The sequence below is a fragment of the Octopus sinensis genome, linkage group LG13 (genome assembly GCF_006345805.1).
Source record: "Octopus sinensis linkage group LG13, ASM634580v1, whole genome shotgun sequence".
Taxonomy (NCBI): domain Eukaryota; kingdom Metazoa; phylum Mollusca; class Cephalopoda; order Octopoda; family Octopodidae; genus Octopus; species Octopus sinensis.
Window position 1 is genome coordinate 23,837,769 of NC_043009.1, and position 15,000 is coordinate 23,852,768.

The 15,000-nt window shown below is 38.4% G+C and overlaps 1 protein-coding gene across 1 annotated transcript in view; it reads right to left on the bottom strand.

Annotated features, from left to right (window-relative positions):
• The window catches only part of LOC115218537, a 43,944-nt gene extending 30,723 nt beyond the window's left edge, over positions 1-13,221 (bottom strand). Inside the window, exon 1 of the mRNA XM_036508226.1 lies at positions 13,205-13,221. The gene's annotated coding sequence lies outside the window, so the exon portion shown is untranslated. The remainder of the gene's footprint in view (positions 1-13,204) is intronic.
• Positions 13,222-15,000: the final 1,779 nt, after the last annotated feature.

Consider the following 15,000-nt stretch of genomic DNA (forward strand, 5'->3'; position numbering starts at 1 on the left):
CTGCGACACGACACCGGTCTCACGCCATTTCCGCTCCACCGGTCACCTCCTTGCAACACCTATCTGTGTTCGGTTTGTCCTTACACAGAGGCCATCCGGATTCCCGTTTGCGCCGCGTGAACAGGAATTAATCTTCTCTCTTCGCTCTTATACGCCATTTGGTCTCAACTCTCCCCCCTCCTCATCTAACCCCCTCTCCCCCTCCTCACCTATCCTTTCTCCCCCGACCCCACTCTTATCCTTCATCCTTTCACCCCTAACTCCCCTTCCTTCTTCCCTCTTTCCTCCTCCTCTTCCTCTTCCCTCTGCTCCCTCACTCCCTCTCTCCCCTTCTCTCTCACCCTCTCCCTCTTTCCTCCTTCATCCCTCTCCTCCCCTTCTCTCCCCATCCTCTCCTCTTCACTCCCCTCCCCCTCTCTTCCCCTCCCCTTCTCCCCCCTATTCCCCTCCCCCTCTTCTCCTCAATACACCACATGACTTACACATCACATCACATATGATGTGCCATACTAATACACACACCAACTAATACATACTAATACGTACTAATACATACTAGTACATACTAATACTTACACCAACCCTATACATACACACGTCCAGACCCCGCATACGACGCACTATACTCTCTCACACACACACACACACACCTATACATACCAATACGTACTAATACATATAATACATACTAATACATACACCAACCCCATACATACGCACGTCCAGACCAATCCCACGCACTGATACTCTCTCAAACACACACAAACACAACACACACCCTTATACATACTAATACATACACCAACCTATACATACACATCCAGACCCCTCCCACGCACTTTTAGCTGGTCCCTCAACCCTATATCTCCCCTTATTTCGCTCTCGCGTTCATGTTTGATCTTGACCTCTGGCCGAAATCAGATCGCCATGTTGATTCGTTAGCTACTGCACGCATTTTTTCTCTCCTTCTTCGTGTTTTCTCCTTCTGTGTATCTTCTGTTGAAGAGCGTAGGCTCGAAACGTTAAAGACTTGTTTTATTTATATTTCCTGAGCGCCATACTAATACAATTGTTCGTTTGTTTTCCCACCTGCCTTCGTCTTTTGTTTATTTTCATAAAGCTTCCCGGTATATATATATATATATATATATATATATATATATATATATATATATATCCTTCGAAACGTAGAGTAGATGAAACCATAGCGATGAAGAAGGGTTTTTTTCTTTGTGTTAATTGTCCTGTACTCTATTTTTTGTTTAAAAAAATGTCCAGTTCCTTGGGTTTGTGTCTATGTTTTCGTTTCTCATTGTGTTCGACGTCTTTTTGGTGTCCTGTACTCATAGATGCGTGTATATGTACATGTGGAGGTAGGTACGTACATATATGTTTATATATATGCATATGTTTTATTTATTAATATATATATATATATATATATATATATCTAGATATTCATATATAAATATAAATATAAATTTCGTTTTTGTCTCTCCCCAGACACAATATAAATATAAATATATAAGGGTAAAGGCCCCCTTCGGTCATGAATGACCATGGGATTGCACCTAGAAAGTTACCCTCCTAGACACAAGTCCGGGCAAGGTTGTTTATGGAAGACCAGCCTCCCCTCTCCACGCCACTAGTGTTATCCAAAGGAAAGACAAAGGTCGATACAGCTTGGCACCTGTGACGTCGCAGCTCATTTCTACAGCTGAGTGAACTGGAGCTACGTGAAAATAAAGTGCTTTGCTCAAGAACACAACACGCAGCCCGGACCGGGATTAGAGCTCACAACCTCACGATCGTAAGCTCGACGCTCAACCACTGAGCATGCGCCTATATATAGATATAGATATAGCCCATGCCATATATATATATATAGATATATATATATATATATATATATATATATATATATATATATATATATATATATATATATATATATATATATATATATATAGATATATATATATATATATATGATATATATATATATATATGTATATATATATATATATATATATATATATATATATATATTATATATATATTATATATATATACAGATATATTTGAACAAAACTGTCCGACGAACGGGAACGTGAAACTCCAAGTAACACTTTTGTTGAATTTCTGCTGCTTTTAAATAAAGCATACTCTACCCCTGGTATTTGAGTACTCCTTTTCCCACCTTGTTTCACTTTTATGTGGTTACTCCAGTATATATATATATATATACATATATATATATATATATATGAGTACACATACACACACACTCACGCACACACATATATGTATATGGAGCACATTGTCATAAAGATACTAATTGTGTTTCTTGAAGATAATTACCGAAGTAGTTGGGGAGCATCATAGTCATGTGTTGAGAGGAAGTCTTTGGAATTCGGATAATTCACCTTTGGAAACATGGGTGTTTCGTTAAACTTCCTTAAACAACCCTTATTCAGGGACCTTTTGGGCAATATAGGCTACTCGACTTGAAGAAAATTCTAACTCTTCCCCACCTGCAAGGTCATGTGCTGTTTATCTTGGTATGAGATCACCATGTCGCGCACATATGGTTGTGATGCATGTGCCTGGTGTACCCTTATCAGACAGGTAGTCATGATGGGTATACTAGGCTTCGTATATTTGACCCCAGTGTCGCTTTGATGGCATGAACTGCTCTCTCATTCAATAATAATAATAATAATTATGATGATGATAATGATAATGATGATGACGACAATAATAATCAGTTGAGTATTTCTCTTGGGGGCTGACAATATGTACATATCCGATCATAAGCAGAAGTATTGGAAGAGTATCATAGCCATGTATTGAGAGCAATTCTTTGGGATTTGAATAATTCACCCGTGGAAACATGGGTGTTTCATTCATCATCCTTAAACAAGCTTTATTGAAGGACCTTTTCAGCAAGATAGGCTACTCGACCCGAAAGAAATTCTAACTGGGTCCCACCTGCAAGGAAATGTGCTGTTTAGCGCGATACGAAATCATCATGTCACGAATGTATGGTTGTGATGCATGTGCCTGGTGTATCCTTAGCAGACGAGTAGTCATGATGGTTATATTGGACTTCGTGTACTTGTGCCCCAGTGTCACTTCGATGGCATTCATTGCTCTCTCACTCAATAACAAAATAAGCATTAAATACAGGGAATATCATTAAAGTAATAATGACTTGGGCTACGCAGCATTCAGTTACTCTTCTCCCTTTCTGAAATGAACTTGAGAGGTGCTACAGAACCTGGCTAGAAGAACTAGAAAGCTGCTTACAATGCACAACGCACACTGCCCTAAAAGTAATAATTCCGCCAGCCCCTATCTGTTAAAAACGGAATGAGGCAGAGGATTGCTGAATGCAGAAGACAGTGTTAGAACTGCGATATGGTGATTGAAAAAAATCATATGCATAATAAACAAAGAATATTACCGGCAACTACAGATGTCTAAGAATAGTTGAAACAGTAGAATTCAAAGTAAGAAGGGAGAGCAAATGGAAAGAATGGAATTACATGACTAATTCATGCAACAAACCGAGTATGTTGAGATAAGAACAAAGAACGAGAGAGAAAAATTAGCGTGTACTAAAGAATAATAATAATAATGATGATGATGATGATGATAATAATAATAATAATAATAATAATAATAATAATAATAATAATAATAATGGTAGTAGTAGCAGTAGTAGAGGCGGCAGCAGCAGTAGTAGTAGTAGCAGTAGTAGTAGTAGCAGTAGTAGTAGTAGTAGTAGTAGTAGTAGTAATAATAATAATAATAATAATAATAATAATAATAATAACAATAATAATAATAATAATAATAATAATAATAATAATAATAATAAAATAATAATAATAATAATAATAATAATAATGTCCTGATGACGTACCAGGCAGCGGCTCTCATAGCTCTTGATCTGAACTAATGTACATTGTTTTCGGAATCTGGAAATTTTGGAGGAGGGGGCACTATTCTTAGCACTGGGCTATAACAATAATCTGAAATGTTTCCTTTTTAGATAAGGTGTTGTGCATGTGTACCTGCTTACATGCATGTTTATTTGTGTAATCTATGTATGTGCATAACAGATGCACATACATACATACATACATACATACATACATACATACAGACAGACAGACAAATAGACAGACACACATGCACACATACACACACACATATATATATTTATTTATTTATGTATATGTATATATATATATATGTCTCTCTCTCTCTCTCTCTCTATCTATCTATCTATCTATCTATCTATCTATCTATCTATCTATCTATCTATCTATCTATACATATAGGTACAGGCGTGGCTCTGTGGTAAGAAGCTTGCTTCCAACCACATGGTTCCGTGTTAAGTCCCACTGTGGGGCACCTTGTGCTAATCTCTTCTTTTATAACATTGGGCAGACCAAAACATTGTAAGTAGATTCGGTAGCAGGAAACTCAAAGAAGCCCATCGTATGTATGTATATATATATATATATATATGAAAATAATAATGCAATACGAAAGTATTGCTTTCCAGTAAAAGATAGCCCGTAAGCAACATATGAAATTTTGTCTAGAAGACAAATCAAATCTACGTTGTCAAACGTATTTGAAGAGTCTGAAACCGGTACTGCATTATCCAATTCTAGGTTTTCCATTTTTCAGATGTACTTCCTAGAGGTTAGACAAATTTTTTTCATGTTTGTTGCACACACGCGTCTTTGCTAGTATATACGCAGTGAAGCTATACAATAGCGTCGTATTTATTACGATTGGTATTTTCCAGTAAATATCGGTGCCTCGTTGTACCATTTATTTACTTTTATATATATAATAATATATATATAATATATATATATATATATATATATATATGTAGGTCCCGGGTTGAGTCGGGGTTAACCACAGTAAATAAGGTACTCAATACATAGCAGAAGGTAAATAATTTATTTTATAGAAGGAGCTTCTACAGGACTAGAAACTGTTTCATTCAAAAGAAATCAGGAAGCTTCCTGATGATTCTTTGAATGAAAACAGTTCTAGTCTGTAGAAGCTCCTTCTATAAAATAAAATATATATATATATATATATATATATATATATATATATATATATATATATACATACATATATTATATACACATACATATATATATACATATACACACACACACATACACACACATACACACACACACACACACACATATATATATCAGCAAAAATGCTAGTTTTAACATCCCTCTAGAGATCAACGCAATTGTTGTACTAACAAGTAATATTCAAAGCTACTTTAATATCCCTAGCAGACGAGGTGTCCAGTACTGAGTAGTGGCAAAAATAACCCGAAACCAGGACTGTTCTACTGGTCCCGTCGCTTGGAGATAGTAGGCGTTCGTTCCTCTGTTCGGATGCAGCTGTGCATCGTTAACCAGCTAGAAGAGCTGTCCTCTTGGAGTTAAAAAATCGCAGTAGAATCCGCTCGAACAGACAACCATGTTAAAGTGTCTACGAATATAACTTATATATATATATATATAATATATATATATATATATAGATATATATATATTATATATATATATATATAGATATATATATATATATAATATATATATATATATTATATATATATATATATATGTGGTGTGTGTGTGTGTGTGTATTAGTCATGTGTGTCTGTGTTCGTTCCTCCCTCTCGCTTGACAACCGGTGTTAGGGGTTTACGTTCCTGTAATCTAGCAGTTCGGCAAAATAAACCGATAAAATCAGTAATAAGGATTATAAAAAGTACTGTGGCCGATACATTCGACTAAAATTATTCAAGGCAGTGCCCCAGCATGGCTGACTGAAACAGATGAACCGTATACACACACACACACATGTATACAGGGTGGCCCCAAAATAGGTTTACGGTTATTCAACTATCTCTTTCACTTTCATATATTAGCAGTTTAGATCTCATTTATAAAAAAAATATGAAACCATTATTCAGCTAGATGGAGCACCTCTTCATTATGCGTTGACTTTAAGAGACTACCTTAACCAAGCCTTTCCACAGCGTTGGTTTGGAAGACAGGTCAGCATCGAATGACCACCACGTTCACCTGACCTGACACCAATGGATTTCTTTTTTTGGTGTTTTGTAAAGAACAAGGTTTATGGGAGGAATCCCAAAACTGTAAATGAATTAAAGGATTATATTTCTGACGCATTCACTGGAATTGATGGAGATCGGAATTTGTGTCGCACTGTGTGTCAGAGTGTTCTGAAGAGGTTTGAAGAATGTTGCAATGTTGAAGGAGGGCATTTTGAGCATCTGAGAGTTTAAACATTGTCTCTTTAAGATGTGCGTAAACAATATGATTGTAAGATAGAAATTTAAATGTAATTAAATGTTTTAAAAGAAATTTAAAGTGCCTTCGTAAACCTACTTTTGGGCCAAGCTGTATACACACACACATACACAGACACAGACACAGACACACACACACACACACACACACAAAACACACACACACACACACACACACACACACACACACACACACCACACACACACACAAATATATATATACATGCGACGCAATCGGTCAGCGCGTTGGGGTGTTAACGATGTGTGATATCCTTTTTAGACGCAGGCATAGCTGTGTGGTAAGAAACTTGTTTCCTAACCACATGGTTCTAGATTCGGCCCCATTGTGTGTCACCTTGAGCAAGTATCTTCTTCTATAGCCTCGGGCCGACCAAATAGTTATGAGTGAATTTGGTACATGGAAACAGAAAGAAGCCCGTCGAATACAGAGAAAGCTGAGCAGAGAATCTGCATCAAAAGCTTGGCGATACCTCTTCAGAGGTTTAGGCAAAGTTTTCAAAAAGTTTTCATCGTTCTCGACACAATCAAGGAGATCTTGTGCAACTGAAACCCGAGTGTCGTTTTGTTCAGCAGAAAGCAGTTTTGGCACAAACTTGTTAGACACGCATCTCATACCCAAATCTTCAGTGATATAGACTGAACTGAACCATAAATAATCTGCACATCTTCTTGCAGGTCTCCTAGAACGTTCGGCAATATCGACATTTTTTCGGCCATCTTGGAAACGTCTGAACCCCCGGTACACTTTTGTGCAGCTCATACTTTCCTCTCCATACACTTTCTGCAACTTTCTATAGGCATCTGAGCAGGTATTGCCATGACAACTTTCTTTGTCATGGTCAATGCGACGATCACACGCTACACACGTTTCTTCCAAGCACTGCTGTAAACAGCACAAGTGCGCTAGAGCGTTAAAACTTATTGGACTTGCACAACAGTGTTCAAGGTCAATCTGTGCCAAGTGCTTTTACTCTACGTGTTTTAGCTTCGCTACGATAGCAACAATCCGGATACTTACTGATCAGACCTCGGATATATATCAGGCTGAGTAAAAAGTAAGCAATGTTTTGAAACATGAAATTCATCACAATATATTTCGACAATGCGGAAATTTTATTCATCAAAATTCTATTCATCATTACAATCAACACATTTTCCCAACGAGTTACAAGTTTGTTTATTCCGGTAACATAAAAATTTGGAGTTTTGGAGCTGATAAACTCTTTGAACGCACTTTCAGCATCGGTTTGATTTTTGAACTTCTCTCGCAGGAAACCATCAAGGTGTTTGAAAAAGTGATAGTCGGTAGGAGAAAGGCCTGGGAAATAAGCTGGCTTGAAAACTTCGTAGCCAAGTTCTCTCAACATCTGGAGCGTCATTAGTGAAACGTGTGGTCGAGCATTGTCATGAAGAATGATTGGCCCTCTTCTGTTGTAGTAGCAGCTTTTCGTTCATTTTGGCAATTTCATGGCAATATGTTTCTGCAGTAATGGTTTTTATGGGTTTTAAGAAGTTATAGCGTATGAGTCTAGCAGTACACCACCAAACAATCACCATAACCTTCTTTTTGAAGAGCTCGGATTTAGGGAAGTTTTCAGTGCTTCATTTTGGTCCAACTACTACGAAGAACGTTTTTTATAATTGACAGAATCCACTTTTCATTGCAAGTTACAAAACGGTCGAGAAATAGATCGATCTGGTTACTGTGAAGAAGCGACGAGCAAATTTCATATCTGCGCATTTTCTAATTTTCATTCAAATCGTGTGGTACTCATGTGTCGAGCTTTTTTGCTTTTCTTATCGCATGCAAAAGGTTGCAGACAGTTTTCAGGCTAACTTGAAGTTCTTTTGCCAGTTCATGAGTGATTTTACGTGGATCTTCCTCAATGACGGTGTTTAGTTGACCGTCATCGATGGTAGATGGGCGTCCACTACGCTCACGTTCTTCAAGGCTCAGGTCTCCACTGCGAAATCGTTTAAACCATTCACTGATAATTTCGTCACCAAACGTTTCGTTAATATCTCGAACAGTTTCAGCTGCTTTACGTCCTTATTTGAAGTTGAATAGCAAAATTGCTCGAATATCGCACTTTGACCGTTCCATTTCAGATGATTGTAACAACGGTGAAAAAAAATATCAATGCTAATTTATTGATACATTTGGGTAAGTCTATGTCTGTATCATCAGACAGTTGCAAAAATATGTTTAAAAGTATTCAAAACTCTGTAAAAATCCGGTACAAATTCTTCAACACTTATATTATACGTCTTATATAAATATAATATAAAATATAATATAATATAATATAATATAATATATATATATATATAATATATAATATATATATATATATATATATATATAATATATATAATATATATATATATATATATATATATATATATATTATAGATTATATCTGAGAACCCTTCGATCACGACACATGGATTGCACCTAGAAAGTTACCCTCCCAGGCACAAGTCCAGGCAAGGTTGTTTATGGAAGACCAGCAGTCACCCATCCATACCAGCCTCCCCTCTCCATACCACCGATGTCAAGGGAAAGGCAAAGGCCAATACAGCTTGGCACCTGTGACGCCGCAACTCATTTCTACAGCTGAGTGAACTGGAGCAACGTGAAATAAAGTGTCTTGCTCAAGAACACAACACGAAGCCCGGTTCGGGATTCGAGCTCACAACCTCTCGATCGTAAGCTCAACGCTCTAACCCCTGAGCCATGCCATATATATATATTATGGTACAATGTGTGTATATAATTCATTATAGGTAGATGTCAAGTACAATAAATATATATGTATAACACATTGTGTATGTATGTATTTATATTTGTATACATACACACACACACACACACATAGGCACTCGCACGTGCGCACTATATTTCATAGTTATATGTGGGTGCTCCAGGTTGGCCGTAGTACTAAAGTTGAAATCAGTTAAGGAATATCTATCTATCTATCTATCTATCTATCTATCTATCTATCTATCTATCTATCTATCTATCTATCATCTGTCTATACATGTGTATGTATACACACACGGACACACACATATATATTTATATATACACACACACACGTATATATACATAAATGCGTACCTGCACTTGTTCATGAATATGTGTGAGGGTGCGTCTGGGGTGTGTGCGTCTGTGTGTGTGTGTGTGTGTGTGTGTGTGCGCGCATGAAACGAAAAACACAAAAACCACAATGAAGGGTGCAGCATTGTAATGCCCTTCCACTAATCGCCTGTAGTTCTCTGTTCCGTTACATAAAGAAATGGGGAAATGATTATTGAGAATAACCATTGTTAATACGATTATCATTGCTCAATGTACCACCGGAATGACAAGTAGATCTTCCGATTTGCCCTTACCCGCCAATAAGCAAATACAAAATGTATTACAACAGTAGCTAACAAAAAGAAATATCTAATTCATGAAGAAAATGTGGTTTTATGTACGATATGACCATTTATATTTTAATATACGCAACGTGTTTACCTCTACTTGGTAGTATTTTCTGCTCAAAATAACAGTCAAATCTAGCTCGAATAGCATCCAACTATTTACTTTTTAGAGAAAGCACTCTGGATAATGTAGTCCAAGATACACTTATGACTTAAGCCCTTTGCTCTCTTTTTTGATCTCTTCAATTGGATCACTGTTTTCTCAGCTCTGCCTCAGTGCCTCATCCAACACCTTTTAGGGTAACTCTCGTCTGCCTCACTTGTAGGTTCCAGGTTAAGGGCTGACGTGTAATGCATATGTTTCCCTAACGGATTGCTTTTCTTTCCCATGTCTTCGTTTTAAAACTTCTGTTACTTTGCTTGTTTTTCTCGGTATATGTGTTGACCCAAAACAAACCCATTTTTGACTTTGGAAGGAGATGCTCCATATTATTATTTCTTTATTGCTCACAAGAAGCTAAACATAGAGGGGACAAACAAGAACAGACAAAGGGATTAAGTCGATTACATCGACTCCAGTGCGTAACTGGTACTTAATTTATCGACCCCGGAAGGATGAAAGGCAAATCGACATCGGCGGAATTTGAACACAGAACGTAACGGCAGACGAAATACCTATTTCTTTACTACCCACAAGGGGCTAAATTGAGACAGGACAAACAAGGACAGACAAACGGATTAAGTCGATTATATTGACCCCAGTGCGTAACTGGTACTTATTTAATCGACCCCGAAATAATGAAAGGCAAAGTCGACCTCGGCGGAATTTGAACTCAAAACGTAGCGTCAGACGAAATACCGCTAAGTATTTCGCCCGGCGTGCTAACGTTTCTGCCAACTCGCCGCTTTTCTGCCAACTTGCCGCCTTAACCGAAAGGACAGAGGCCAAGCTATTATGGAGCATCTCCATATTAGCTTGGCGCAGGAGTGGGTGTGTGATAAGTAGCTTGCTTACCAACCACATGGTTCCGGGTTCAGTCCCACTGCGTGGCATCTTGGGCAAGTGTCTTCTACTATAGCCTCGGGCCGACCAAAGCCTTGTGAGTGGATTTGGTAGAGGGAAACTGAAAGAAGCCCGTCGTATATATGTATATATATATGTGTGTGTATGTTTGTGTGTCTGTGTTTGTCCCCCTAGCATTGCTTGACAACCGATGCTGGTTTTACGTCGCCGTCACTTAGCGGTTCGGCAAAAGAGACCGATAGATTAAGTACTAGGCTTACAAAGAATAAGTCCCGGAGTCGATTTTCTCGACTAAAGGCGGTGCTCCAGCATGGCCGCAGTCAAATCACTGAAACAAGTAAAAGAGTAAAGAGAGTCCTTTCACCTGTCCAGCACCACCAGGATAGGAGTTTGTAAGATATACATTACCCGAAAAGAAATAGATGGCCTTCGCTGAAAAGCCTTTTGGTTGTATACTGATCAATTTGTATTTTAATTATACAACGTGGCTACCTGTACTTGGTTGTATATTATGCTCGAAATAGCAGCTAAATTTCACTTAATCAGACCCGACTGCTTAAGTAAATTGAATAATTTAGTCCATTTTAGTCGCCTACCCTCTATAGAGAGTAGGCAACGCCATTAAGGAATATGAGACAGTGGCAAGAGCAAAGGTTAACTGTGAAAAGACAATCGGTAAGTTGATACCTCTTAACGGCGTCGTGGGACGTTGGATAGAAGGTCCGATTGAACTGCTAGGGGTCTGGTTTAGACCAGATTTCCAGACAGAGAATTAGAGCGAACTATCGAGCAGGGTGACCCACCTAACCCAGATCTGGTCTGGGCAGTGGCTATCCCCGAAAAGGAGGGCGGAGGGTGCCAATGTGTTTATCGCATCTGTGATTATTTACCGCCTAATCGTCGTGCACTGTCCCGATTCTTGGCTGACCAAGTTGGAATGACTGCTCTTTCGCTTTTTGAGGAAGGGCAAAGGACCATTTGTGAGGTGCTCTATCTGCTGCCAACAACCGTTAAAGGGTGGGCTAAGGATGCCGTGGCGGATGATGCGCAGATATGCACTGAGGCTGAGACATCTGTGGCTCTACCTTCCAAATTCACACGTTTTTGTGGACTGGAATCCTGGGTCTATCGTAGATCTAAGTTGAGCACTTGGTACACGGAGTCCGAAGGGGTCTTGTACTTTTCTATCGCTTGGGCAATGCGATGGTGGTGGTTCAGCTGTGTCATTCTATAGATGGTTAGTAGAGTCGAAGTGTGATGATACCTTAGTGAAGACCCTAGGCCTCGACAATGATCATCTCACCAGCCTGTTCCGATGAATATTCGGGCCGGGATCTCTGGATGATTTCCAGAAATCCCTGGCCTGGCAGTGTTATCAAGGCGCATTACCTGTCCGGGATAAGCTCGCAAGGCATGGTTGCTCCGTCTCACCGACTCGCCCAAGATGCGTGCAGGATAGGGAAACCGTCCTGCATGCGATTGTATAGTGTTCAGGTGTGTCGGATCTGTGGACTTATGTCGAACAACTGTTGTCAAGTGTTGGAAGAGTACAGCTGTCTGCTGAGTCAATTGTAAAAATTGCCCCACCCTCCTCCTTGAATAGAAATGGTAAGATTTGTTTTCTTATAGTAGTGGCAGTTGCGAAATAGGTTATATGGAAGACCAGAATGAAAGGATTTTCGACCGGCACCTGTATCTCTGGCCCTGCATTGGTGAATTTTTTTCATTTTTGATCTGAAGAGGAAAATAGGGCTGGAGAGGAGATGCTTGTCAGCTGTTGTGTTTTGGAAAAGATGGAAGAGTAAGATACAGATGTTACGAATGAATGTACCCACATGAATATCCCATAAAGAATTTACATAAGGTATCAGTGGTGGCACGCAGTTTGTCGGGTCGAAGCAGAACCCGTGCCACCACTTCATTGTTTTGTGTCTTGTGATTGTAAATACATCCGATTTTATATATCACTAGCAGCTAAGCCCGGTTTCACCCGGTCTGTTTGGATGATGTGGCTGTGATCATTTTCGGTTTGGCATAATCTACAACAGCGTTTCTCAATCTTATCATTTCGGCCCCCTTGGAGCTTCCAGCTGTATGAAAATTTTGTGACTCTCCGCCCCTGTCAGAAAACAGCTTCAGGAGTTCTGAAGAACGAATTTGTACGTAGTCTGTTTCTGAGAGCTGTTGTATTGGACCGCTGTCTAATCATTAAAACATTGATTTATTTATGAACATAGAAAGACATTATAAATTAATCCTTATTTTTGTAAGCAGTCGTATTCGTAAAAATTTTATTTGCAGAGAGCAGAAATTGAAAGAAGATATATGAAATGGACGTGTGTGTGTGTGTGTGTGTGTGTGTGTGTGTGTGTGTGTGTGTGTGTGTGTGTGTGTGTGTGTGCGTGCGTGCGTGCGTGATTGCGCGTGTGCGTGTGTTTACGATAGTTGATTTATGGAAAGGATTGTTAAATGCTTGAAATGCAAATATGTGAAGGAAAATTAAGTTCAGACCTCTTCATGGTAGCTTGACCTAGTAGAAATAGCAACCAAATCTCCCTACTGTCTTAATCCGATAATTCTGCCTATTATGTAGTTTGAATGAGAAACTGTAACTAAAGATTAAAATTATTAACCCCACAGAGGTGAAAGAAGAGAGAAAGCATAGCGAAATTTTTGGCTCACTGTCATCCTGTACTCCCCTTGTTTCTAGCGAAATGGTATATATCGGCTGTATGAGCAACTGGTTGTTTTAATGGGGAATTCCATTAGAAAAAGTTTTAATCGATCGATTTTCTCGGTAAGTATGGGGGCTAGGAAAAAAATACCGCATTCCAATCTATGCATCCGTCTCCACATGTGTGCCATTTTCCATGCGAATCCACCCAGCCGTTTGGCTGTGAACCTCAAGACAAGAAAGAATACAACAATCGCCCATGTCCAATTTATATTATAGATTAATTTTTAAACGCTTTCATCTCTTTGTAAACCATCTGGCCCCATCAGATTGTATTGTCCCATCTTTGTTGACCTCTAGGGGGTAATAGAAAATAAGAAGTGAATTAACCCTGTTCGATCTAAAAATGAATCAATCTGGTTAAAATTTATTGACCTGAAAAGCATTTAAGTTAGGAACCGGTTAATACACAAGTCTTTTATCTCTCGCTTGATGTGTGTATATATGTATATACATATATATATATATATATATATACATATATATATATATATATATATATATTATATATATATATATATATATATATATATATAATATATATATATATATGTGTGTGTGTATATTAAAATACAATTGTATATTAAATCCATATTTTATGCTGCTCATCATAGGTGCATTAGGCTATGCACCTACAAATTTACTAAAAAACTAGAAATTCTAAGTTTTTCGAAGAAAGAGCAAAAAGAAAAAAATCTAACGCGATTCCAAATCCATTCTATTAGCGTCACAGTGAAAATTTGTGAGACATTGCAAATATTCTCCATCTGAGAGTCTTTGGATGAATAGGTACACACACTTAGGTGTGTGCATCGAAAGCTCAACCAGCACACCAACTTAACCAGTTTATATTATAGAGGGAACTCTTAACTCAAAAAGTCTCGTCGCTTTATCAGCCCCTGATCTGAACTGTAGTAAGAACTTAAGCAAAACTAAAAGAGAAAACATACATAAATAGGGTTACAATTTCGTGGTTTCGGATGTAGTCCCACTGTGCGGCATCTTGAACAAGTGTTTTCATTATGGCTCCTGGCCGACAAATATTTTCTAAGTGAATTTGGTTGGCGGGATCTCAGAGCATGTCTATCAAGTGTGTTTGTGTGTGCGCGTGTGTGTGTGTTTGTGTGTGTTTGTGTGTATGGGTGTGCGTGCGTGTGAGTGTGCCTGTATGCGTGTGTGCGTGTGTGTGTATGCGTGTATGTGTGTATACGTATATAAAAGAGCAGAAGTAGAATGAAATATAGATTCAGGATACAATTGTCGTTTATAATGCCAGGCATGCATATTGATGCAAATGTGTACGATTTGCAGACTGAAATTAATACTACACGAAGTTTACGAAACGGCTGTAATCACACTTCACTTCTCACACCCCTGGGGGAGAATTGTATATAACTG